This window comes from Tamandua tetradactyla, chromosome 17 (assembly GCF_023851605.1).
Source record: "Tamandua tetradactyla isolate mTamTet1 chromosome 17, mTamTet1.pri, whole genome shotgun sequence".
NCBI lineage: Eukaryota > Metazoa > Chordata > Mammalia > Pilosa > Myrmecophagidae > Tamandua > Tamandua tetradactyla.
The window spans coordinates 4,506,342-4,533,654 of record NC_135343.1 but is presented as its reverse complement, the minus strand read 5'-3'; the positions used below and the strand labels follow the sequence as shown (position 1 = coordinate 4,533,654).

The 27,313-nt window shown below is 57.9% G+C and overlaps 1 protein-coding gene across 1 annotated transcript in view; it reads left to right on the top strand.

The window, feature by feature from the left end:
* Positions 1-2,621: 2,621 nt before the first annotated feature.
* Positions 2,622-27,313, top strand: part of CRACDL (CRACD like) — a 103,305-nt gene continuing 78,613 nt past the window's right edge. Inside the window, 1 exon segment of the mRNA XM_077133839.1 lies at positions 2,622-2,801. The gene's annotated coding sequence lies outside the window, so the exon portion shown is untranslated.

The window sequence follows — 27,313 nt, the reverse complement described above, 5'->3', positions numbered from 1 at the left end:
GGGAGGAGCACAGCTGCCCAGCCCCACTGGTGGGAGAGGCCCTGCTGGCCTGCTCCGACTCAGGGAGACCTGTGGGGGGTGGACAGTGATTCCTCCAGTAGCGATGAGTGGGAATAACTGAGCCAAGAAGGAAATACAACTATTTAAAAACGTAAAGATCAAATGTTTTAATGCTCCTGCTTCTGGATATCCCTAAAGATGCTTCTTCCTGCGTCTGGAAAGGGCTGATTTGCCTTGATTTTTGCAACTGAAACGTTGCTTTTGATTTGCAGGATTAGGGGCCATTTCTAGCCAGCCAGTCAGCTCAGTACAGCGAGGCCACTGCCGGCTTCCTACCAGGGTTCAAATCCTGCCCGGGCCACTCCCTCCCTGCCGCACCTTGGAAACGGTGGCCAGGCACCGAGATCCGAACAGAACCTGACCCGGAAAGCGGGGGCAACCGGGGTCTGACCCCAGGGCTGTGCTGGGCCCCACTGACTTCATTGTTACCACTTGCAAACTGCTCAGAAGGGCGCTGGCATGTGATACAGTGTGTTCCCGGATAAGTGCAGTGTACTCAGAAGTAACACAGCCTTCCTTCTGTGGGCTGTCAGTGGGGTTCTACTGCCCTGCAAGGAGGTGCTCAGGGACGAGTGCGGGGGCTTCCGGTGCCCCGGGAATAACCCCCCAGGCGTCCTGACCCATCGCTGCTGCGAGGATGCGAGCACTTCAGCCAAGGGTCTGTGTCCACCCCCACCCCTTGGCAAAGGCTTGCCCGGGGCATTTTAGCCTTTTCCTAGCCTGGCTTCGAGCCCAAGTACTATCCAGGGGGGAAGCGCCCCCTCAAGGCCAAGGAGGCAGGGTCCCGGGACCCGGCCCTCCAGCGGGCAGGCGGCACCAGGGCAGGGGCGCGGGTTCTTCCCTCCCACGCAGTAACAGGAAGGAGGCGTACGGCGGCCCAGAGGCTGCTCGGCAATCCCAACCTGCTCGCCCGGCTCCCCGCCACCCCCCCCCCACACCCCCCCCTCCCCCCGCTATTCCCTCGCGAAGCCTTGCGCTTTTTTCCCTTTCAAAACCGGCAGGAACTCCAAGAGCCACCTACAACCCACACAAATCAGGCCAGAGGCGCGCTGCACTCTGAAAACAAATGAAACACTTAGGTGCAAAGGCAATTTATGGAGTCAATAAATATTTAGCAGTTACCACAACAAAAAGTGAGATTTTTGAATAGCAAGGAACAGAGGCTCAAGGTAGGGAAGGAGGGCAGGGCCTGTAGGGTTTTCTGTGGTTTGGTTTAATTTGAGGATTTGGACACAGCCCCCCCTCCCCCCAACAAAGACACTGGTCTGAGGGTCACGAGTGGCCTGTCCCTTGGGGACGCCTGTCAATGGGGGGGGGCTGTAAGGCTAAGTCACTGTTTTCCTTTCTTTCCAACAAGGATTCAAAGCACTTGGCCAAACGCCAACAGGGGCTTTTCAATGAGTATCTTGTGCCAAAGGGATTACATCAAAAATGTCAAAAGCAAACTTCCCCCTATTGGCCCAAGTCAAGGCCGTATCTTCAGTTTCTTTTCCCTGACTCCAGGTCTTCCTTTCGGGATTTTGAGCCCCCTCCACGCCGCCTGGCTTGCGGGGATGGCTGTACCACGGGGCGCTTCTCCCGCAGCAGACCTGCCTCCCAGCCCGGGTTCCGCGGGCCCCTTCCCCGCCCCCGGGGGGACGCCAGGGGACACTGGGGTGTCAGCATCTGAGGCTCGCGTTCTCTGGCCGGGGGCGGCATGGCGGCGTCGCGGCCTCGGTCTCTACGGAGAGGCAGGGCGCCTTCCCCTTCCCCCTGGCCCCAAGAGCCCCCTGTTCTCGGGGGGCCGCAGGCGGGCGGGGGCGCCCTGGGCCCTGGAGTCCCCGCGCGCCGTCGGCCTCCCGGAGCGGGCCCAGCGTGGAGGGGGAGCGGGCGGCGGGGCTGCGCGGGCGCCAGCAGCTCTTCCCACGCTGGCGCTGTCACAACAGTGAGTCACCCCAAGACGGGGCGGCAGCTTCCCCAATTAGCCCGGAGACGCTCTGGCCCCACGCGGCTGAAAACCCACTTTTCTTCAGGTGCACACCGCCCTCCCCCACCGGCCCGCGGCTTCTACGGCCTGGGGTGGGGGCTCCCCGGTCCGCGCCCGCCTCCCTGCCCCGGAGGGGGCGCGGGCGGCCCCAGAGGGCGTACAGGGGTCCCCGTGTGCGTGGAGAGACCCCCGAGGGCGTGCAGAGGTCCCCACGAGGGCGTGCAGCCCCTCCCCCAAGAGTGCGTGCAGCACCCTCCCGAGGGCGTGCAGAGGCCCCCTAGGGTGGCGCCTGGCCCGGGTGGGGGCAGGCGGTGCACGAGCCGCGGGCGGGCCGCAGGAGCGAGGAGGTGGGCGTGGGGCGGGTCCCGCGCCGCGCCTCCCCCCTCCCCCCAGGGTTCCGAGCGCCGGGGCGGGGGCGGGCGGCGGGAGCGGCGCGCGGGTGGGGGGAGCGCCGGGGAGGGGGGTGCGCGCGGCGGCCGCGGGCGGGAGGAGCGGCCCCCGCCCCCGCCGAGCCGAGCCCAGCCCGCCGAGCCGCCGCGCCCGGAGCTGGGAGCGCGCGCGGGGCGCGGGGCCTGGGCGCCCGGGGCAGGTCGGGGCCGCGGCCGGGTCTGGGCCCCCGCCCGGTTCGCTGGGAGGCCTGGCGTCCGGGTGACACCTGCTGCGTCCCCGCCGCCGGCCGCGCGCCCCGAGCGGAGGAGCCCCCGGCCGCCGCGTCCGCGCGGACCCTGCCTCTCCCGCCGCCGCTCGCCGAACCCGGGCCGCGCTCCGGGGCCAGGTACCGGGGATGGGGGCTGCGAAAGCGGGGGGCGCGGGACGGCGGCCGGGGACCCGGGGCCGCGGGGGTAGGGCTGGGGGCCGGGCGCGCTCTGGCAAGCGCCCGAAGTTTCCCGGGGCTCACTTTGGCCGGACTTAACTCTGCACCGGGGGCGCCCCACGAAGCGCGCCCCAGGATCCGGGCAGGGGGGCCGCCGGGCCGGGGCGCAGGGGTTCGCGGACGGGGCGTGCGTGCCCCCTGCCCCCCAGGGGCGCTCTGGGCCGGGCAGTGGGCAGGCCTGGCGAGGCTCTGACTCGGGCTTCAGGGATGGTGTATTTTGTTGAACAGGTTTTCGGTTTTGGCTACAAGCCGCGGACCAGGGGTTCTGGGTTGGATTAAGAAGTGTCCACAGTCGAAGTCAGTAGTCCAAGTCCCAGACTTGTGTTGACCAGAAGCTTCCTGTGAAGCCGGGCAGGGCTTGAGGACGAGGTTAACTAGCCGTCAGTGTAAGTGGTTCGCAGATGGGTTCACATGTGGCTTGTGAAGCGCCAGGAGAAAGGAGGGGCGCTGTGTGACCTGGGCTGGTGCAGGGACAGGTCCGCGGCTGGCCTGGTGGCATTACCCGGCAGTTAGGGTTGAGCCAGGACCTCCCTGGAGTGGGAGACAAGCAGCTCCTGACCCTTTTAGAGCCCACCCCACACCTTCCCAGGCTGATCGGGTAGCCTTCTCTCTTATCCCATCCTGCACGCGCCCTTGGAATGACACGCACACACACTCACACTTACACACACACAGAGCAGACGTTAGAATAGAACCTGCCTAGATCCCTGCTGCTTTCCCTGGCACTCAGTCACCCAGGCTCGCACCTGGGATTAAGGAGCTTCATTCCCAGGGGCCCTGTGTGGTCAGAAAATGGTGCGGAGACAGGGCAGTCGCATCAGGGCCCTTGTGTAGGGGCCAAGGTGGCCGTGGGCTGGTTTCCTGGCTCTGGAGTGGGGCACAGGGTAAAAATCAGTGATACCAGCTCTGTCTTCATGGTAAATTTTGTTCAATGGGGATCTTTGCCTTAATTTGGGTGTTGTGAAATATTGCATTAAAATGGCATCCTACTAAGTTTTCGGTGCCCTGTAAATTTTGTCGGGGGAGGTGGTCCCCTCACTGACCTCGTGCCAGGCTGGCTGTGAGTCGCTGGCCAGACTTGAGCCTAAGCGTCTCTGTCCTCCTTAGAAAGTGAATAAAGGTGCCGTTGTGGGCGCTGCAGGGCGCCTGGCAGGGGGCCCTCTGAAGGGGTGCCTGTCCGTTCTGATCTCAGCTTGGATGTGCCGAGTCACCGACTCCCCTGAGTTTCCTGCTTGCCACTGGGTGTGTGTGTGTGTGGGTCTCTCCCGGGGAATGGGGGGGGGGAGCGGCAGCCCTCAGTGTGCTGTCTGCTGTCTGGGGATCCTGAGAGGTCGGGGGCCCTTCTGGGGGTGACTCTTCCCAGCCGGCTTGGTGGATCTCGGTCTGACCCCACGAGCCTGCAACCCCTTGCTCTTCCTTGGGAGGTTTGCCCTGTGCCTGCCAGGGCACGGATGCTTCTAGAAATTCCACTTATGTGGTGGGGATACCCTGCACAGGTGCCTGAAGCAGAGTAGAGGCGTTCCTGCTGGGGGAGGGGGGCTTTCTCCCCCGCAGGTGTGCTGTACAGAATGTTATCGACATGAGCTTCGTTTTGCTGCCCCCGGCCCATGGCTTGGCCTGCTGGGTCCTGGCTTGTGATTATGTTTCCTGAGCTTAATTCATGTGATACCTCGTCGCTCTCTGGTTTTAAGCAGCAGGGCCTCTTGTGAGGCAATCGCTCTGCGTCACCTGTCCGCAGGTGGGCTCTGCGCCCCAGGAGGTGGTGGTCGTTATGGGGGGTGGGGTGCCCTCCTCCTCTTTTCCTCTGAGTACCCCCAGCTGGTGTCCACCCTTCCTGCTTCTGGGCTGATGATATCTAAAGGGAACTGAAAATGGTTTTCAATTAACCCTCCCATCCTTGCTGCACCCTGGTGAGGTGGGAAGGAGGCAGAAGGGAGCAGGTCGGAGAAGTAGACGAGAAGCTACTGCCTGCACCCGCCAACCTGGCAGGCTGGCCCGGGTTATAGGATCGTTAGGTGGCACAGGCCTCTGTAGCACCGGGAGGAGGCTGAACAAGCTGAGGGCCTGCTGGGGATTCTCTCCCGGGGCTGAGAGGAGCACTGGGGAAAGAGCGACTTTGGGTCACTGGGTAAAAGGTGAAGTGGTCAGGGAAGGCTTCTCGGAGGAAGTGGGATTTAAAGTAACATTGAGATTCAGCCACATGCACGGGAGATGAAAGAGAACGTCCCCTAAGAGGGAGATCTTGAACCTCTCAAGACAGGAAGGTCTGCACAGGTGGGGCCTTTCCAGCTACCCCCCCACCCCACCCCCACCCGGGGTTTGCCTCCTGGTGTCGCGGCTGTCCCTTTCGTTGTCTAGAAACCTGTCAACACTGGGGCGGTTTCTAAGTCATCTCTAGATGGGGTGACAGTGCTGGCCAACGTTCTACTTCCTTCTATTTTCCCCAACTGAACGGAAATCAGATGAATACTAGTCTAGTCCTATGACTCTTAGATTTCTGCATCTGGAAAATAATTAGAAACTTTCAGTTGAGGGAAATGACCTGTAAAACGCCTGTGCTTCTTTCTGCGAGAGGACCTCAGGGCACTCTGTCTGCCTTGAATGTTGGGGCGCGCCGGCCGAGCGCGGGCAGAAGGTTCCATGTGAACACGAGGTGGACACAGCGTCCGCCGGACAAGAAGCGACGAGAAGGCTGCGCGTCCGACCCAGGGACCCCCTCACTGCACCCCACCAGCGCGTAATGCAGAGCTGAGCCGGGGAGATGCCTGTAGGAAGAGGTTTCAGAAAGTTCTTTTGATTAAGGTATCTGTAAAAATAAATTATGCAAGAAGCTTTTGAAAGGTGAGGGTGGGAAGGAGAGTCTCGGGCTCAGCCTGGCTCCTGGCCCCGCTGTGGCCTCGTCTGGAATGTGGGAAATGTTGGAATTTCCAGAAAATACCCGCCCTGGCCCGTGCAGCCCAGCAGTGGCCTCCCCCTGGCCTCTGCCCCCGACGCGGCGCACAGAAGGCAGCGCGCGGGCTGGAGCTCTCGGTGACCCCACACAGGCCGCGCCCAGCCGGGTGCCGTGTGTCACCGGGCTTGGCCGTCGCGAAGCCCAGGCGCCATCTGCGTGGGGGAGAAGGGCCGTCGACGTGGGCGCCCCACGGGAGTGTGTGGGGGGTGGGTCTCGAGCACTGTGTGAGCAGAAAACGCTTCATAAGTTGCCATAGCGATGACACTTCTATCATCTTCACTTGTAAGAAGGTGGAAGGGCAGGTACCAAAACCCCCGTCGGGACCCCTGCCCGCGGGTAAAGTTCCCTAGGCACCAGAGGGCCCTTCCCCATGTGGGGTCTGGATGTGCTGAAGGAAACCCCCAGAGCGGCTGCGCAGGGCACTCCTGAGGGGGCAGGCACTGGTCCCCGGGAGGGAGGGGACGGCCGTCAGCCCCCAGCTTCGTGCAGTCATCGTGCTGTGGGCCCCGTCGCAGCTCCCCGTGGCCGGCGGAGGGGCGGGGCGGGCACTGTGGGCGCCCAGCTCCACCCAAGCCATGCTCTGTCCCAGCAGAGTGCAGCACCCAGCCCTCCCCCCTCAGAAAGATGGGGTGCAGCACCCAGCATCCCCCCAACTCAGAAAGGCGGAGTGCAGCACCCAGCGCCCCCCCCAACTCAGAAAGGCGGAGTGCAGCACCCGGCGCCCCCACCCAGAAAGGCGGAGTGCAGCACCCGGCGCCTCCCCCAGAAAAGCAGAGTGCAGCACCCAGCGCCCCCCCCTCAGAAAGGCGAAGTGCAGCACCCATCGACCCCCCCAGAAACACAGAGTGCTGGCCCAGTGGCCCCAGATTTTTGGATAGCTGACGGTTGCCGGCCTATTAGGTCCCGCAGCCTATTTGGTATCACATGTAGAACAGAGGTGACAGGGGCCCCCTTGGGGAGCAGGAGCCAGTGTGGACGTGCCACCCACTGGGGACCCTCAGATCTGCCCACCGGCAGGCATTAGGCACACCCCGGGGCAGGGTGACCCGCTGGGGTCTGATGGGCAGGGGCAGGGCCTGGTGCTTCCGGAATGCATGGCGCCGGGGGACGCGCATCTCCACATTATGGGATCTTCCTTGGCGCCAGCCCCCCAGGCTGTGGGGTTTTCCGCTGTGGACAGATCCCCCCTCTCCCGGCCCCCCCACACTGCTGGCCCAGGCCACTCTCACCTTTTGCCATTTGACAAAAGCAGGGCGGCCAACCAGGTCTTCCTTTTTAGCAAATGTGCTTTTCTGGCACATTACATGGTCCTCTCCTTTGAACCTTTGAAGTATGTCCCCTCTGTCCACACAGCGTCCTCCTTAAACGGGTTGCCTCAAACAATTGTTTTTCACACGTAGGTGTTTCCCCCGAAGCCCCAAAGCCCCGCAGGGCACCGAGCTCCATTGGGAGACCAGCCCTGCCCAGGCCCCGGGCAGGGAAGCATGTTGGCCTCAGAGGGCGCCCCTGGTGTGGCCTGTTGGAACCCGGCCCCCTGCCCCACTCCTGGCACCCTGCCTCTCTCCTGCCACCCTACCCCTCGCCTGGCCCCCCTGACCTTCTCCCGGTCCCCCCACCCCTCTCCCAATGCCCCCCTCCGCCCCTCACCAACTCCCCTGCCCCTCCCCTCTCCCCCTCGCCCATCCCCCTGACCTTCCCCCCTGTCCCTCTCCCGACCCCCTGACTCTGGTCCAGCCCCCCGACCCTCTCCGCCCCACTTGCCTCTCTCCCACCCCCCTGACCCTCCCCTGCTGCCTGCCCCTGGTTTCCATGAGGCGTCACTGGCCAGCGCGCCATGCAGAACCCCGTTTGCTGCCGCATCTCACATGCTTTCGTGGGGCGCGGCCGTGATTTGGGGTTTGCATCGCCCCAGCCCTCTGGGTGGGGGGTGGGGTGACAGGAAGGGACCTTCGCCCCCAGAACTCCACCCGGACGTGCGGGCTGCCACCGGCCTCGTGGGACACACACCCCGGCCCGCGGGCTCTGAGAGGGGAGGAGGTCATGGGATGCCCAGAGGGGACAGCCCCCCCCAATCCCTCCCACCCCGCACTCCTCGGGGCCAGCAGCTCCGAATTTCGGCAAAGGCCAGGGAAACCCATACGTTTTATGAAAGAGGAGTGGGGGTTCGGTTTAGACCACGTGATTCGCCTTAGGTTTCTCTAGCACCTTCTTCCTATGAATTGAAAACAGAACTTGATTTATGTGTAACAGCCTTCTTTCTTTAAGTGGGGGGTGTGCACAGCGATTGTGTATTACGAAGTAAACTGCAATCAGTGTTTTATCTGCAACAGCTGGTGTTCTTTCAGTTCTTCTCATCCTGTGCAATGAGATTCTGAAATCTCTGTGTGTGCGTGTGGCGTATGTGAGCACAGAATACTCCTGCCTGCCTGATGGTCCTGTTGTGTGTGCACACACGTGTGTGTGTATGGTATATGAATTCGGGCATGTACAGCTGCCTGATGCACCTGTACATGTGTGTGTGTGCATGCAAATGTGTGGCGCATGAATACGGGATTGCCCAGCTGCGTGGCACACCTGTTGTGTGTGTGTGCACATGTGCATGTGGCACACAAATGCTGGAGCATCCGGCTGCCTGGAGCCTGCTGCGTGCCGCCTGGGCCCGGCCGCGTGCTCGCCTCCTGACCGCTCAGCCTCGCACTCACCTGCATTTTATGCCTGAGAGAAACCCAGGCCCAGGACAGCGGAGGAGAGGAAGGCGGCTCGGCGGGCGTGGACGGCTGTGCATGCACCTGGCCAGGGCGCTTCTCCCCGGAGGCTGCGGTGCCGTGGTGGACCCCGAGGCCCTGGCCCTGCGCTCGGGCTCTTTTCCTTGTGGGGTGCCCAGGGCACGGCTGCCCCTCCCGGGCCCTCTGTGGGGGCAACGCGGGGAGAGCAGGGCACGGGCGCAGCAGTCTCTGCTGTTGGTGTTTCACCTGCCTTGATCCCAAGGTCGGGATGGGCACAGGGTCTCGGGTGCCCGGGGCCCCGTTCCTGGGCCAGCGCCCCCCACGGCCCTCCTGCACGTGGTCCCGGGCAGCTGAGGAAGCAGGAGGCTGGGGGCCTGCCCGGCCCCCCACTCTGGCCCCTCACCCCGGCCCCCTGCTGTCTGGGGGGTACTTGGGGCTCTCTCGCCCCTCCACCCGTTGGGAGACTGTGCTCCCCGCTTCCCGAGGCTGCTGGGAGAAGGAAAGCCTTTGCGGGAAATGGCAGGTGCGGCCGGGGTACGAGAGGGAGCTGAAAACCGTTTTTATTATGAGGCAGCCTCAGTGCCACCATCGCAGCGTCCCCCTTTTTGGGATTATGGCATTCTCAGTTAAAATGGAGAGTGAGGGGGGAGGCGGAGCTGCCAGGCTTGGAGGCGGGGGTCCTGTGAGGCGGGGCTGGGGGTGCACCTGCAGGCTGGGCCTTGGGGGGACCCCGCAGTGGGCAGCATGTCCTGGGGGTGCTGGGGGACCTTGAGACTAGGGCCCCTGGGTGCACATCCCGGCTGTCCCCTCGCCCGCTGTGAGACCCCCTGAGCCCTGTCCCCCACCCACACAGCGGGGCTGGGACTAGACACCCCACGGCCTGGGATGGGGGATTCTGTGGGTTTCTGGAACCTGTAAAGCGTGTGGTGTGTCAGTGCCCCAGCTAAGCCCCCTCGCCCGCTGTCCACGGGAATGAAAGCTGCGGGGGTTCAGAGGAAGAGGAGGGGGTCACAGTGAGCTTAGCAGGCACTTTATTTTGAGCACCACTGAGCAGGTAAGAAATACTCACCCTACTGATTCTCAGAATAAACTTTGAAAGTGGAAAGTATGACCCTGGACTCAAAGGGGGGGAAAATGAAGCTCAGGGAGGTTGACTCGCCTTTCCCCACCCAAAGGGACCCAGGTGGGGCAGAGAGCGAGGTGGCCCCCTGAAGTCCCCGAGGGGTCTGCGTGGGGTTGACCACCCATCCCCTGAGCCCAGGCTCTGGGATCCAGACTTAGCCCTCAGGTGGGTGGTCGGGTGGCTCCAGGGTGACCACATCCTGGGCCTTCCCAGCCCCCCGGGCAGTCCTGTGAGCACCCACCCTTCTCCATGCGCTGACAGGACCAGCCGTGGGAAGAGACATTTCCCAAACATCATCTGTCCTTGTGTCTCCCCGATTCCACCATAAACACGTCTGTGGTAACCTCATGTTGATATGCCGACAGTTCCCTGCTCTCCCGATGGACGTATAGTCTTTGGTACGGAATTGCGCTATAAGCCCCTTGCTGTGAACTAAGGGAACTCCTTCTGCATTCGAGTCGAGGCTGGCCTGCCACGGTGTGCGGTTTTTAAAGACTGTTGGCTAGCCCCTAAAGCCGGGGCTCCCAGTCTTTCTGGGTGTGAGGTTCCCTTCGTAACATCGACCAATTTGGGAAACCTATCTTTTCACATTCTGTCAGTGGGGAAAGATGTACCAACAAAAAGATGGTGTGAATTTCGAGGCTCTTTTAGGTGACACTGTATTTTATTTATCATATTAACAGTACACATAATTGAAAAAAAAATAGTCTGTGTATGTATGTGACCTATAGAGAGAGATTCACAGGTAAAGAGCTAAGGGGGTATGTTTGGAGATAGAATATTTGCGGGCTTCCAAAGTGGTGGAGATTCCACGCTGCCCTTTTTGTGGTTTGTGTTTTCCTCCCGGGCACTTTGCTTGCAATTTCAGTAGGTTCCCCCAGGGGGTGCCGGCGATCACGATGCTTCTGCAGTTGAGGTTTCATCAGCTGGAAGAATAAACCTGGTTTTCCACTCCTGAATGTTTTCTTTTTGGGAAAAAATATTTTGTGAAGACAGCCATGGGTATTAGCAGGAGGTAGTCTACAAGCCATAACCAAATGTGAACTCGAACTTAAAAGATGTCATGGGCTGAGGTGACAACTGCACCCCACCTGTGACAGCCACTCGGCTTTACCTTGCCCTCAGGTTCCAGGCTTTGGATGCTCCCCCAGGCACTGGCCCCTGAGGGAAGGGTGCGCTGTGCTTTAGCTCCAGAGACGTGCACCTGTCCTGGGCACTTGGGGGCCGGGAGGCCCCCCAGACACCTCTCTCCACCATGACCCCCTGGGAAGCCCTTGCAGCGTGTCCTTTCTCATGGTCCAGTCTTGCAGGGGACCTTGGCCATCGCGTCGCCTGTAGAAGAGAGCCGGATGTCAAGCTTATCTGAATGGGAACTAGTTAGCCAGCAGGCAAAGACAGGGACAGAAATCAAATCCCCCAGACTGGCCTGTCCAGCAGGCAGGAGGTCCTGCGGGGCAACTCAGCTCTGGGCGCTCTGTGGGCTGCTTTCCCTGCCCCTTTAGAAGGGCCCCACGGTCTAAGGATGGGTGTGAGGGAGTCGCATTAGGACAGCAGAAGGTGACAGGGGAGCCGGGAACTGGACTGGGCGGGCCACGGAGGAGGTGGCCATGTGTGCATGTCCACAAGGCCCTGCGATGGGACAGGGAGCCCCAAGCCGAGGCCCGGGCAAAGTTTTGGGGGCCCACAGAAATGTTCCAGTTTCTTTCAAACTCCGTTGCAAAACATGAAACTTTTTGGTCAAAGAAAATGTTTTAATATGTAATATTAATATTTACAGCTTGATACCCATGCAGTTGTAAAATAGGAATATAATTTAAATTTGATTCTTTTTTTTTTGCATGGAGGAAGGGACCTGTGAAGGCACGGCCCAGGGCAGCAGGGACGGCTTGGGGGCTTGGCTCAGCCACAGCACAGATGCGGAGGGGACTGGGGGGGGTGGTGGTCAGCAGGGACCCGCAGAGCCTCCATGCTGGCCAGAGCCTGATCAGTAGAGGCACAAAACCCTCCTTCTGCAGGCTCGAACCTGCCGGGCGGCCTGGGGCTTCAGGGTTCCCAGGAGATGGGTGCTTGGGGCTTGCAGGACCTCCACTCTTAGCTGAACTCAAATATGGCCTTTTGTTTTTGGGGTCCTAGCCCCAGCCTGGTCCCTTGGGATGACACTGGCACCTTTGAATGCATTTCCCCACCCGTAAGGTGGGGCACTAACCCACACAGGTGTGCAGAGCGAATTAAACAGGATAGTGCACGCCAGCTCCCCGCTGGCCTCTGGCCCTGCCCGTCCACCCTGCCCCTGTGGAGAGGGGTCGAGGAACGGGAACGTGGTCCCCGGGCTACCTGCTACCAGCCTCGCAGGGCCAGTGGGAACCATGGCCGGGCCCCCCAGGCGAGTTTGCGGCAGGAGCTTGCAGGAGCTCGGGGCGGGTCCCCGCAGGTGTCTAACGAGCTCTGCAGGCGAGTCTGCATCGTGGCCAGGGCCCAGCCCCCTCCGCCCCCCCCCCCCTCACCTGAGCATGGCCCTGATCTCCTGCCCGGGGAGGAGCCCAAGTCCTGGCTGGGCCGGAGCCAGGAGAGCAGGGCCAGGCTGACTCTGCACCCCGGGGCCATCTCCAGATGCATAAGGGCTGCTTTGTCCCCAGTCCCTGGGCCTCTGGGTTTTCCTGGAGCACTTCTTCCTTTTGGCACGGGCATGAGCGCCTTCCCCACCGGCCGCAGGGCCCCCGTGCAGCTGGGCAGCCTGCATTTGTGGGCACCCCATGCGTGGTGCTGTGGTTTGAAGGAGCCTTGGACGGGGCACCTTCGCAGGGCCCCCTGAGAGTGGACGACAGCGGGGCTCTCTAGAAGGCAGGTCCAGCACAGATGCCAGCAGGTGCGGAATAGTGAATTTGGCCTGGGGCAGGGGGGTTGGAAGTGGCATTTGAGTGGGTGGAGAAGCATGGATACCCTCTCACAGGGAACGGCCTGTCCAGTGGAAGGAGGGGACAGGCTGTGTCTGCTGGGCAGCACTATCAGGGCAGGGGGTGTCAAAAGCACTGGAGCCAAACCGGCTGGGCCCTGTGTCCGGGAGGAAGGGGCCTGTGGAGGTGACCGTCCTGCAGAAGCTTTTGTACCAGTTGTGCTCGCCTCATGGAAGCTGCAGAGACATGAATCTGCTCTCGGCCTGCATAAAGTGTAGTGAACGTGACGGGAAGGTATTCCATTCAAGAGCGAACACAGATAAGATACCTGGGAGTGATATTAATAGGAAATGTTTAGAATTTCCTATTCTAAAATAGGAAATGTTTAGGTAGGAAGAAAATGAAGCAAGTGCATTGGGGACAAAAAAAAGGCAACGGGTAATTATATAAATGGAGCAATTTAGCATCTTCCTAGAAGGGAAACATCAATATTTTAAATATTTCAGCTGTTCCCAGGTTAATGTATGGATTTAATGCAGGTCCCAGCCAGAATCTTGGCAGATAACCTAGCAGTATTAAAACATATTGTAGTTTTGCGATAATTTGAACATTTTGATATTGCAACGGGAATAGGCATATCCATGGAACAGACTAGGAAGTCCAGAAAATAGAAGATAATAGATTTAGTTAACAGCTAACTAGTTGAGAAACCATCAGATCCCTCATTCAAATCAAGCTCCAAAATATATTCTACTTGGGTTAAAAATTTAAATGTGAATATGAGATCATTATAGTGCTCAAAGAAAACCCAGGTCAGTACTTCAGCAATTGTGGGATGAGAAACAGCGTGTTAAATATGATGCCAGAGGCAGAAGCCACAGGCCAAAATTGTTTTATTTGTCCATTAGGGAGGAAATACAAATTTTGCTATGCCCAAACCAAACCAACCAGCAAAAACCCCAATACAAAATCAGATGATAAATTGAGAAATGCCTAAACCAGATGTCAAATACTTCCTTTACATAAGCCACTCTCTAAATTGATATAAACAACTCATACAAGGAATGAACTTCCCAATGGGAAAAAAAACAGGTGAAGGATATGAATTAGTTAACAGGAAGAGAAAAGTAAAAGGTACTACAGGTGAGCAAGTCTTAGAGTAATCAAACAGGTGCGTGTTAAAACAAGCTACTTTTGCGATGATGTCAGAGTTGTTGGTTTTGCTTGTTTGTGAGCGGCGTTCGGTGCGGGCGGAGAAGTGTGGCGGGGACTTACACGTGCCTTTGGGAGGGGGAAGTATCTTTGCACCGGGCAAAGATGTTTTTGTGTCTCCAAGCCCGAAAAGATTTCATCCTTTTATCTCGACCCTCCCAGTTCTAGGAATGTGTCCCAAGTTAACGGTTACGTCGGCCCTTGGAGGTTCCCATGCAAAGATGCCTATCGACCATTATCTTATTTAGAAAGATGACCGCTGGGCGGCCGGAGCAGCAGCCCAGGAGGGGGCTGAGTCACCTGTGTGCCGAGAACGTGGAGGCCTTGGGACTGTTCTGGAAGAAATGCTTAGTCACAAGGGGGCTTCGTGATTTAAGGCGAAGAGAAGGCAGGGAGGGTGGGTGGCCTGGAGCCGCGAGAGGGGACGGGCTGGCCTGGAGGGCGCGGGGTGACTTGCATGCCGCTGGCTCCTTCCCCGGTGGGCTTGAGAGGGTGGCGTGCAAGCAGGACAGAGCCCAAAGCTCAGGACAGAACACTTACAAAAGACAAGAGAAGTTCAGAATATGCAACTTTTCAGAAAGGTGGTTGTGTCAGGCATAAAAACAAGCATTATTTATAGACATGTGTAGAGAAAGACTAGAAGGAAACATCAAAATGTACTTCTGGTTAGCTCCATGGAATTATGTGTGATTTCATATTTTCTCTTTCCCTGCAATCAGCATGAATTGCTTTTAAAAAAAAAATTGGCATAGTAAACTGTACATATTTAAAATGTACAGTTTGATAAGCTTTAAGCTACGTACACACCCACGAAACCATCACCGTTTCATGGCTGTGAACATACCTGACCCCAGAAAGTGTCTCCGCACCCCTCAGAGTCCCGCCTTCCCGCCCCGGACCCGGTGTGCCCTCTGCCACCGCAGCACACCTGCGTTTCCTAGAGTCTGACATAAATGGATCCAGGCAGCACGCAGCCTCTTTTCTCTGGCTTCTTTCCGCCAGCCCCAGAAAATTTTCTGCATATCAAAGGTTTGTTCCTTTATAGTGCTGAGTGGGGTTTCGTCGTGTGGACCTAGCAGTTTTTGTGTATCTTTCTCTAATCCGATGAATTATAGTAGGAAAATTCCCGTTTGCCTCGGTGCACCCTGAAATGCGGGCGATGTGGGGGCAGTAGGTCCACGCGTCCATCCCTCGCTGGGCCTCGGGTGGCTCCCCAGGCCTGGCTGGGTGTCCTGGGGGCAGCAGCCCCTGCCGTGCTGCCCGGAGCCATGCCTGCGGGCACGGAGCCCACGGACGGATGCTCTCCTCACCTGAGCCCTGCTTGGGTGCCAAGGAGGGTTCCCGCTGGTTCCTGGGCATTTCGAAGAGTTGCCTTTGTGAGCAGCTCAGCCTGAGAGGGAGGGGACGCTGTGCAGATCACGCTCGGCCTCATTACCCAGGTTGGCATGGATGGGACTTTTAGGGACCCCTGGTGGCCGCCCCCACCCCGCGGCCCTTGTTGTTTACCTGTTGCTTACCTGCCGTTTACCTGTCACTTACCTGGCCATGTTGAAGGTGCTTGCCCCCTCCCTGGGGGCCCGGGCAGGGGGTTCCCTGGCCTCGGCCATCTCCTGGTGGCTTTCTAGGACTCCAGCCATGCCCCGGTCCCCTGGATGGTCACACTCTCACCCCCGTGCATCCGGGCCCTGTGGGTGTGGCCCAGCTGGCAGGGACCCCACCCTGAGCAGGGCATGTTTATTTGTGGGGCTTCAGGAGGTGCCCACCATGATGCCTCAGGGGGTGCACCCCAGGCTCCCCTGCGCCGGCCCGAGTCTCGGCAGGGCTGCCCTGTGCTGTCCTGTCCTCTCTCCTCATCGGCCCCAGCTCTGCAGATGCCAGGCCTCCCCGCGGGCTGGGCCCGGGGATGGACACCCCCATCCTGACACTGGCCCCATTATCTCTTGACCGTGAGCACCCTGTGTCAACTCCCCACCCCCCAGAACCCACTTCACGGCAGAGCCGCTTGCCCACGGGCGCGCCCCTCTGCAGGGCTCCCCAGCCTGGGAGCTGAGGCAGAAGCAGCAGGCGACAGGCGGCTCCGGGGCCCTGGGAGGTGGGGTGTCACGGGTCTTGGTGCCAGGGCCTCCCGTGGGGCCTTCCCACCGCTGTGGATGCAGTCAGGGGCCCGCCGGCCACAGGGCGGCACCCGGCGGGAGGGGCCACCTTTGTAAGCCTGACATCCCTCCCCTGGGAGGGCACCTGGGCCTCCAGGCCCCCCTCTGCAGCGGGTGCACAGGGGCAGCGAGCTGGCAGCCGCCCACGTGCCCAGAGGCCAGGAGAGTGGGGGCCATGTTGAGGGGCTGGCGGGGCCTGTGGGCAGGGGGTCGAACTGCGGGGTGGGGGTGCAGCAAGGGGCGAGTCCCAGGAAGGGAGGGGGTGCGTGGGGGCCAGATGGGCTGGGCCCAGGGCTCCCAGTGGGACTTGGATTTAATGCCTGTCCTTGGGCCCCAGCGTGTGTTTTCTCTGTGTTTGCGGTGGTTTCACTCAGTACTAGGCCGTGAGGCCCTGCATGGAGAGGGGACCCCTCACCCTGAAACCTGGCCCCCTGAACTCTGAGCAGGGTGGAGGCTTTGGCACAGAGGTGGGCAGGTTCGAGCTGCTATTTGAACTGGCTGGGTGCAGCTTCCTCTGGGGAGGGGACGGAGGAGACGGTCACCCTTGCAATGGGGAAGTTCATTAGAATGGAGCAGGCCCCCATGCTCCCCGCCAGCTTCCCTGGTTCCCTGCTAGCATCCCACCGGCTCGGCCCTGGCTAGTGGGCCCCCTGGGAATGCTGAGATGGTGGAACAGAGCCCGCCAGGCCCGGAGCTGTCCTCAGAGCGGGCTGCAAGGGGCGCCCACTCTCGCGGGGGACGGGGCAGGGCTCAGCGGCATGGACAGTGGGGTCTCGGGCCCAGCCTGGGCGGCCCCCAGCTGTGTGTCCTTCGGGTCCCGGCCGGAGCCCCAGGGCTGACATCTTGGCTCAGGTACTCCTCCAGCTGTCCTGAAGGCAGACCCTGCCGCGACCACATGAGGCCAGAGAGCGTGGTGCCTGCCACCGCAGAATGGGGTGGGCTGCTCTGCTCCTGCCACGCGGGACCCCGCGGAGGCCCAGCCCTGCCTGGGTGGGGGCCAGGGGCCGGGCTGCGAGGCTCGGGCAGGCGGGGCCGGGTTGCCCCCCACCGCTCTGTGCCTCCCTGGGCCAGCGGGCCTGAGTCCCTCCCGGGGTAGGGATGTGCCTCCCCCAGACCCAGCATGTCTTGAGGGTGGGCGCTGCGCCGTGGGTTCTGAGGCTGCGCAGAAGAGCCACGGAATAGGGGCTCAGTAAGCGATTTTTGATGACATGGAATTGAACTTTTAGATGGAAATAATCTGCCTTTGGTGACACGCGGGTTTTTGTGGTCCCGCATCTGAGGCTTTCTATGCACGAGAACCGCGGCAGTGCTGGGTCTTGGTGCTGAAGAGAAACCCAGGTTTAATTCTCACCACGCCGTGATCGCGATCGGAGACCTGGGTGTCGCAGGGAACTTTCTGGGTGTAAAACGTGGACGTCCTACGCCCTTCCGCCTTGGCGAGGCAGGTCGAGGCCTCAGAGCTGCCGCGTCCGGCTCCCACCTTCGCCCCGAGGACCCTGGCCTTTGCCCGACGGGTGCCCGCTGGGCACCTTGCAGCTTTCCTCCCGCCCTGTGCCGCGCCTCCTCAGAAATGACTCGGCGCAAGTGCCGCGTGGGCTGGGGGGGGGCAGTGGCCGGAGCCCAGGACCGGCTCTGCTGCGCTGTCGGCAGGGTGCAGCCGGGAGGGGGCCGGGGGCGGGCAGGAGGCCGAGAGCCCGAGAGCCCGAGGCCAGGGTGTGGCAGGGGTCGGCGCTCGGGGCCGTCGGGGGTGTGGGGAAAGCCTGCTTGGTGCCCCCACGTGCCCACTCGTAGATAAGGAGCAGCTGGTGTGACCCCAGCACACCTGAGCAGCACAGCTGAGACCACCCCGGGGCAGGGAAGGCGTGGCCAGGCCGCACCAAGGGGCGAGTGACAGGCAGGTGCGGGCGTGGCCGGGCCCGCTGGCCAGGTTCCAGCCGTGATGGTCAGCTCGGTGCCTCCCCCTGCCCGCGGCCCACCCAGGTGGGCAGAGCTGAAGCTGAGCTGACCCGACGCCTGCCGGTACCGCCTCCCTCCCTACCTCACCGCCCAGTACTCTGCAAACTGCCTTTTTGTTGGGCGGGAGAGAATTGTTAGCACAGGTATTTAAACACATTGCAAGATGTTTTGTCCTCTCTTGCTCTTATTTCCCTGCTCTCCCCAACTCCATCTTCTGTGCTGTCCTGGTCTCTGGGCTGTGCGTTGCCCGGGATACCGGTGGGTGCCACCAGCAGAGGTAGGGAAGCAAAACTCATCACTGCCCCTGCGCGCCCGGGCCAAGCGCACAGGCAGGAGCCGGGCACTTGTGAGTCAGCTAGGTGGAGCGGGAAAATATTTAATCAGATGCGTGTCAACACTGTTCTAGAAGAAACGTTCTTAAGGGTTTGGGCAGGCAGTGTGGGCGTGTGGTTTGCCGTTGCCATGTGAAACGCACAGCAGGGCCACTGGTGCGGGTGCGGTTTCCGTGGGTTTGGTTGTGTGAACAGCACAGCTTGGGGGAGCAAACAGCGCGTCCCAGGGCTTTCGGGCTGGCGCCGCTTGGAGGCTCAGCTGGGCTTTTCCCCTCCACAGAGCCTCGGCCTGGCCTTGGCCACCAGCCTTGGAACTCGGGAGGCCTGGTGGTCTGTCTCCAGCTTGATACTGGGTGGCCACGGTGCCCGCAGGCGCCTTCCCGTTCTGCTCTTCCCAGGCCTGTGGGACCCCAGAACCCGATTCTGGCAGAGCGAACGGGGAGAGGGGACACCTGTGCTGGACATCCCCACCTTGCCGGCAGCTCCTTATTTTGGGGGGACAGTTGTGATGAGCCAGAGCTGTTGCTGGTTCTGGTGGGTCCTTTCTCAGCACAAGGGACTTCCTAGGAGACATTTTCAGAGCAGGTGGCACAAGCAGGATGGGACAGGGGTGGTTCCGGCCTGCAGCCCCTGGGGGAGACTTTCTTCCTGCCGGTAGGAGCCCCTGGAGGGGAAGGACCTGAGGGGGGAAGGTGGTGCCTGCCTGGGACTGGGGGCCAGGAAGAATTCCCGCAGATGTGCTGCGGGGGAGAGAGCAACGTAATGAAAAAAGAAAATATCACCAGCTCCCTGCAGTGTGTTATCAAACTGGACGGTTGAGAATCAGGGTAAAAGGCAGCAGTTTCCACCTTCAAAACTAAATGATCCCTTTTAGAAAGCAGCCCCAGACCCGCATGGGCAGCTTTTGTCGCTGGCCTTCGTCACTCCCACCGATGGGCTCTGTACCTCATTGCAGGTGGAGCCGGGCCAGGCTTCCTCTGGCCGAAAGGGGACCAGGGAAGAAGAGCAAACAGGTCAAGTTGCCTGGGTGGCCCGGCAGCTGGGAGGCCGCAGGCCTGGGTGTCCGATTTCAGAAGCCTTGGAGGGGCCGGGTCAGTGGTAGGCTGGGCAGGAGCAAGGAAACTCCAGGCTGCCAGCCAGTGTTTGCTCTTCTCCTTGAACCTGACAGCTCCACCAGCCTGCGCCCGTGGGCTTCATGGAGGGTGGTTTGATGACGGTTGCTTGAGTCCAAATTCCATGGAAACATTTTAGAACCTCCCCTGGGATCCTTTATCTCGTGGTCATGACTGCTTTCTCGGACATTGAATAGGGATTTTACTGTACCTGCCCATTTCTTCTTATCAGCTGTAGCAATTACGTGGCACAGGTGTTACATGTAAATCAGAAGGAGATTGAGCCAAAATAAAGAAAATGATTTTGTGAGCAAATGATTGCCCCTGCATTAGGGAATCCAATGCAACCAGAAGAAAGACCATACAGATAAAAGGGAAATTGAAGAAGCTGCTGCTGCTATCTCAGGCTCTGGAAAATACGCATCTCTCGGGGTGCACAGAAGCCGGACACAGATGTTGTCTGTCTGCTCTCTGCCTGTCTCTTCTGCCTCTTCATAGGGAACCCCCATAGGACTCCCTGAGGGAGCCGAGCTTCTGGAATGCTGACCTCTGTGTGCGGCTTCTTATCAGGACACATTTATACATCTGCCCTTCTCCTAATGTTTGCACTAAGCTTTTAAACATGGGGTTGGTGAAGACAAATTCCAGGTAGCCGGCTTCTCTGCATGAACTCTCAGGATTATGCTGGCTGGTTATACAACAATAGAGGAACCAGTCCAGAGCTTAGAGGAAGTAGGTGACGGAGAGGTGAAACTGATTTCTGTCCACGTGGACTTTTTTTTTTTTTAATATTATTGTAAAATATAAAATACATACAAAGCAAAGAAAAAAGCAACAATTTTCAAAGCATTCTTCAACAAGTAGTTACAGAACAGATTCCAGAATTTGTCATGGGCTACCATTCCACCATCTCAGATTTTTCCTTCTAACTGCTCCCAAAACACTGGAGACTAGAAGGAATATCAATATAGTGATTCAGCAGCTATACTTGTTTGTTAAATCCCATTTTCTCAATTATTCCTCCTCTTCCTTTAATCCTTCTCCTAATCTAAAGGGATCTTTGGGCAATGCCTGTGTGCTGGTTTGAAAGGATGTATGCCCCCTAGAAAAGCCATGTTTTAATCAAAATCCCATTTCATAAAGGTAGAATAATCCCTATTCAATACTGTATGTTTGAAACTGTAATCAGATCATTTCCCTGGATGATGTGATTTAGTCAAGAGTGGTTGTTAAACTGGATTAGGTGATGACATGTCTCCACCCATTTGGGTGGATCTTGATAAGTTTCTGGAGTCCTATAAAAGAGGAAACATTTTGGAGAATGAAAGAGATTCAGAGAGAGCAGAGCAGAATGACATAGCCATGAGAAGCAGAGTCTACCTGCCAGTGATCTTTGGAGAAGAAGAAAGAAAATGTCTCCCAGGGAGCTTCATGAAACAGGAAGCCAGGAGAAGCAGCTAGCAGATGACGCTATGTTCGCCATGTGCTCCTCCAGATGAGAGAGGAACCCTAAGCGTGTTCACCATGTGCCTTTCTAGTTGAGAGAGAAACTCTGACTGTGTTCGCCAATGCCTTCTTACTTGAGAAAGAAACCCTGAACTTCATCGGCCTTCTTGAACCAAGGTATCTTTCCCTGGATGCCTTAGATTGGACATTTCTATAGACTTGTTTTAATTGGGACATTTTCTCGGCCTTAGAACTGTAAACTAGCAACTTATTAAATTCCCCTTTTTAAAAGTCATTCTATTTCTGGTATATTGCATTCTGGCAGCTAGCAAACTAGAACAGCCTGTTTTGACTTTTTCATGTTGAGAAGGGGTATCTACACCAAAGGCTAGGGGTATGCAATTAATTGATAATCCTTGAAAGGCGGGTCCCTCTGGGTTTCAGGATTTACTTGACCTAGGAACCCTCTGGGAATTATATATTCCAAGAAGGCAAACCTAGTACATGAAACCTTCATAAAGTCTCGAGTCAACGGGAGTGATGCGGATTGGGATTTAGGGAACCATGGCAATCAGCGCTGTCTAACTGAAGCTTGAGAATAGTGTCTTGAATCCATTTGATCTCTCTTGACCACTGATGCCTTATTTGTTACACTTCTTTTCCCCCTTTTGGTCAGATGGCATTGTTGATCCCATGGTGCCAGGGCCAGGCACATCCCCACATTCTCAGGGAGACTAGAATGTCTTATACTGCGTAGGCGGAGGGCAATGATTTTCCTTGCAGAGTTGGGCATGGACTTTTTTTTTGTATGCTGTATGGCGGGAGTCACATGTCATTCTTTTTCCATGTGAGTATCCTGTTATTGCCCCACCATTTGTTGAATTTTTGTTTGTTTTTTCTCGGTTTGCTTTTTTTTGGGAAGCACATGGGTGTTTAAATGGGTTTTAATGGAATTTTTAAGGCTGAATCGTTTTCCAAGGGCCAGCCCTGGCCTTTTGCAACTTGGAATGTCATTGTCCACCGACAAGGGCAGGCCAGACAGGGGAAGGTCACTGTACCGGTAATCCAGCTTGGAAACCCAAACCTCGGTTGGTTGTCAAGTGACATCTTGTACCAGGGGAAGGGGGGAGGGGGGACCCTCTCTGGTATTTGTCTGCCTGATAGGCATTCCGAGTGACTGGGTGTGTTTGGGTTTGGACTGTTGTTTGGGCTGATAAAATCTTTCTGTTCGCTTGCAAGCTGTTAGGTTGATATGCCATCCTTAGGCTGTGGGACAGATGATGCCAGAGAGCCATCTGGCTGGGTGGTCAGGAAGTACTGCTGGCCTCTTCCCTACCCAGACTCACTCTCACAGTGCCAGGGACAGGCAGTTGTTTGGAAAATAATTTTTGTTGGAGCATTGATTTGGTCCCAAATTTATAGGAAAAGCAGTGTGTGACCCATTCCTGCTCTATATCTGAGGATTCTGAGTTGCTACAAAGGACCCAGCAGCTGAAGATGACCGAAGAGATAGGTCCTGACGCCACACACTTGGGCTCTTCTGCTCCAGTGGCTGGATTTACCCGACGAGATGGCCCATTGGTCCACTGGTTATGGCTTTGAACTGGGAAGGAGTTTCAGGGGACTGCCAACATCTCCTACAGTTGTGGTCGAGCTTGCTCAGAAAACCTGGGAGAAGGTCCTTTTACTCCAGCATGTTTCTACCTGGCGTCAGGGATCAGAACAGGTCGTATGCTCCCAAGGGTGTATCTGAAGGTCCACATTTTACTCCTGCCTTGCCAGTTTGCATAGAGTTTTCACTGGTGTTAAAGCATTAAGGCTCTCTGCTTCAAGAACTCTGTGATCAGTCTCCTTCTTGTGACCTTAGGAGAAGTAGTTTATTCTTCAGTCTCTTCCACACAGCAGTCAGAGTCGTCTTTAAAAATGTAATCAGACTTCTGATCCCAGTCCTGATGGAGTAAAAAACATCAGAATTGTTCTCCTTCCCTAGGCAACGATAATATTGGACAAAATAGATGATGCGACTATACTCAGGAAATGAATGACACTCAGGGCAGGTCTAAACCGTTTGAGATAATGGAAACATACGCAGCAGGCCCCACATTCATCTTGATTTTCTGCCAAAACTAAGGCATAGGGAAGTAGAGACCAAAGGGGGGGCAGAGGAAAAAGAGATCAGGACTCGGGGTGCTAGGGCAGACTATTGGACAAGAAGACCTAAGCAGAGAAGGAATGCTCGAAGCAGTCCCCTAAAATCTTGTCCAGATACTGAGCTGCCCTGAGGTGTGCCAGAGAACAACTGCCGGGGGGCAATGAGCCAAACAGAGCTTCCGGAGGTCACTCAGTGCGGAGAGACTAGTAATTCTAACCAGCCAGAGTGAGGAGCCCCTACTGCACACCCTGAGCATTCATCTGAGACTACGGAGAGTTCACATATTAGGAGCAGGATTTCTCTAAAGTAAGGACTATATGACACCCACATGAAAAAAAAACAAGCGTTGTTGGATTAATATAATATGTTAATCAACTATTTGCCACAATAAAACTCAACACTTTAAAGGAAAAAGAAAGGTCCAGATTCTTGGCAATGTATTATCTACAATATCCAGCATATAAATACAAGACAGTGTGGCCAACACTAAAGAGAAAACAACCAATGGATATAGACCCAGACACTAAACAGAAATTGGAGTTACCAGACAAATCTTTATAAAAACTGCGATTATAAATATATTCAGAGTTCAAAGATTTTAAGGCAATGATGACCATAATGAGTGAACAGAGGGAAGTTCAGCACAGAAATGGAAATTTTTTTTTTAAAAAATAAAGCAAATGGAAATCCAAGAACTGAAAGTACAATATCTGAAATAAAAAATAGACTGAATGGGACTGAGAGTAGATTGGACACTGCAGAAGAAAATATCAGAGAACTTGATGATTGATCGATAGAACCATTCAAGCTGAAGGAGAGAGTGAAAAATCATTGCAAAAAATGGGCAAAGCCTCCATGACCAAGGAATCTAATGTATTTCTAAGGTAGTTGGAGTCCTAGCAGAAGAGAGGCGGGTTCCTGCTGTTCACACCCTTTGTTCTGGTCTCTGCCCAACTGCCGCCTTCTCAGGAGGGGCGTCCCTTCCCTGACCACCTGACCTCAAAGAGCTCCTCCCTTCAGTTTTCAGAGCCCTTCATGCCACCTGGCTGATGAGGTGTCTGCTTGCTTATTGTTCCCCCCACCCCCCCATAGAATGTGAGAACAAGGACTCTGTCTTGTTCACGGCTGCATCTGTAGTGCCTGAACTGAATGCCAGTCAATAAATTGTTTCCTGAGTGATTGAAAGGAAAATGGAATGTCAATATGGGCAAGATGTGGGTGTCAATATACTGAAATGAAGGTGCTTGGTGTGATGGGCTCTTGAGTTTTCTCTTTTTGAAAATCTATTGTAGTTTTACTCTGAAAGAATGTTTTCAGTTAAAACACCCAGTGCCATGCCAGGTGCTGAGGCAGCACAGGGCACACCTGTAGCTCCGGTCATGGAGGAGACTCTGGCTTGCCCAGTGCTCCGTCATCTGCAAAGTGCTCTCCCGGTATTGCCCCACTGGCTGCTCCCAGGGCTCTGTGATGTAAGAGGGTGGGATGGTGGGTCAGAGAGATTAAGTACCTGCCTAGGGCAGTTCGCGCACGCTAAGGCCGGGAGCCCTGCCTTTCCATCCCTCGTGCCTTTCCACTCTACCACCTGGTGGGAAACTGACCCCATAAGGGAGTTTAGGGACGGTCATTTTGGGCAAGGCAGCCCCTTGGGTCTGTTCTCCCTGTGGTTAAATGTTCTGGTGTCTAATTTATGCACAGGTGGGGGTGGGGTGAGGCGGCAGGTGGAGGAAGAAAATATGTCCATGCTTTTGAGGTCTGCCTTTTGGAGGCAAGACCTGTGGGACTACAGCTCGGGACCAGCCAGTCTTGGACAGAGCAAGGGCCTGGGGGGCTCCCGAACAGGGGCTTCGGTAGCATGGGGAGGGCCCAGCATGGCTGTGGATGGCCCTTGCGCACGCAGGACGCAGTCCATGCATGTCACACGTGCCTGCTCAGGCTGTGTGGAAGCAAGTTTGGGGAAGGGGAGGCAAAAGTGGCCTTTTTCTTCTCTGACTGAAATTTGTGCCAACAAACATTCATGGGTCCGTGGCCAAAGGAAAGACTGAGCATTGGGGTGAAGTATCTCATCAGAACCTCAAAATGGATGAGAAAAATACCATCTTCATCTCAGATGGCAAAACAGGCAAAGAATAATCATGACTTCCTCGGGTCATTCCCAGAGTAGAGGTCACAGGCCTGGGACCTTTGAGCTCCGAGTCGGGGACTGTCCCCTGAAGGTCCCACCAAGAGATTTTGCATGTTGAACGAATCACCAAGGGATGTCCCTGGGACAGAGAGAGCCGTGTGACTACTGCACGACCAGAGTGGCGGCCACAAGGATGTTCCCAGGGGATTTGTACCAGAGGAAGGGACAGGGATTAAAAGGCACGGATTTTAGGGTGTGTGAAAGAAGGGGGTATCTCAGCTCGTACTCTTTTTGCTCAGTTTCTATTACTGGGTGGGCCTCTGATTTTATAACCCTCTCTTTGGGGACCATTTTCCCTTGTCCACAGCAGTGAGGGGTGGGCTCTCTGTTTTGCACGTTCTTCCAGGATGCTGAGTGCTTAGGAGGGGCACCAGAAATCAGTCAGGGGAGCACCCCTGGATCGAGGTCCCAGAGAGCAGGACTGCAGCAGCATTTCTTAATCGCAAGACCGTATTCCTGCGTGGGCGCGCGCATGCGTGTGTTTTAAGGGCTGATGCTGGAAGGAATGCTGCTTGCTCAGAATTTAGTGATGCACGCATAATAAAAAGCAACTCGCAGAGCAGTTGCAGGCTGCGAGAACGCCTGGTGCGTGCTCAGGGTTTTGGAAGGCCCGCAGTTTCCCCGCCTGGCGCCTATGGGAGCTTTAGGGGAAGATCCCTTCCAGGAAGCGTTTGCGGCTTTTGAAGCAGCAGCCCCGGTGCGCCCCGGCCCTCACTCCTGAATCATCCCCTGCTCCCGCGGAACCCACCCCACCCCCACCCCCCGCGGCAGGGAGTACCCGGGTGTCCCGGAACCCTGCGGGAGGCGGCGCTGGAGATGGCGCTGCACGGCCGGCTTTGTCCCCGGACCCCCTTCACACCGCGCCTCCCGACCCGCGCGCCCCCAGCGGCCTCTTGGTCCCCAGCCCCACGCCCCGCGGCCGCGCTCTCTGCCCTTTTCTCGCACCTCCTGGGCATCTGCGGCCGCCGACTTTCCTGCCACCCCCCGGACCCCCGAACCCCAGCCCCCCTCATCTGACCTGTCCTTGGGGCCGTGTCTGGACGCCCAGCTCCCACGAACACTCCCAGGCTCGCAAACCCCCGAGTGCTGCCCGCCCCGCACGCACGCCCCCGCCCAGGGCCGTTTCCGTTCTTTCTCGCGGGGACCTGCTGAGCCCACATCGGGTCTGTCCCGCCGGCCACGTGAGGACCCGCGCGTGATCCGGCCCCACTCGGGGGCGTGGCGAAGGTCGCAGCCCCTTCCCCTTCCCACTGCCGGTGGCGGAGCGCGCGGGGCCTGGCGGGCCGGCGGGTGCTGGGGTGGGGGTGCCGGCGGGGGTGGGGGTCCCAGGCCTGCCGGGCACGCAGCGGGCTGTGGGGGCAGCGCTCGGCCCGCCGGGGGCAGGGGTCTTGGGGGAGGCGGCCGGGCACCCCATCATCCCCCGATGGGGGGGCGCGCACGGCGCTGCTGCTTTAAGAGCACGGGGGCCCCGAGTGTCAGAAGTCCCGGGGTTTAAAGCCAATTTTCCTTCCCTCGCCTTTTAACACGGAAGGGGAATGAAGGGCCCTTCCTGGTGGGCTCCCAGGCCGGGAGGGCCGCGCGGGGGGCCGCCGCCTGTCTCCTTTAGGAAGAAAGTCACCTTTTCCAGCAGAGAAGGGCGCGTCCCTGCCCGAGGTGCACGGCCCCCCCACGCGCCCTCCTGGGGGGTCCCCCTCGCTGCCCTCCGCCTTTCCCGGCCTGGAGGAAGATGGGAGGCGCGGGGTGGGCGCCCGAGGGCGGGGGGCCGGCCCACCCGGGGCAGCTGCTGGGGTCGGGAGGCCGTGGCCACGCCAGCCCCCTCCCCTGGGTGGCCGGACCCATCGCCCGAGCCCCCCCACCCCCGACCCCATTCGCACGCATGACACAAGCTTCACGGTGGCAAGGGCTTGGTCCTCACGACTTTAGGGCTCGAGGACTGCCCGGGGTCTCCGGAGTGGTGTGGCTCGCGGACTGTGGTTTCCTCCAACTCCGGTGAAAAACCGTCCAGCAAACTGGTAGTAAAGGCCACATCGCAGCCCAGCGAGCAGGAGCGTTTCCCGTGGGCTCCAGGGTGTTTGTGCTACCGAAGCCCTAACGCGATAGTGAAGTCCGTTTCTTCCCACAGGGTGGGACAGGTGTAAATGCCCTGCCTGCTTCCTGTGTGGCCGCACCGGC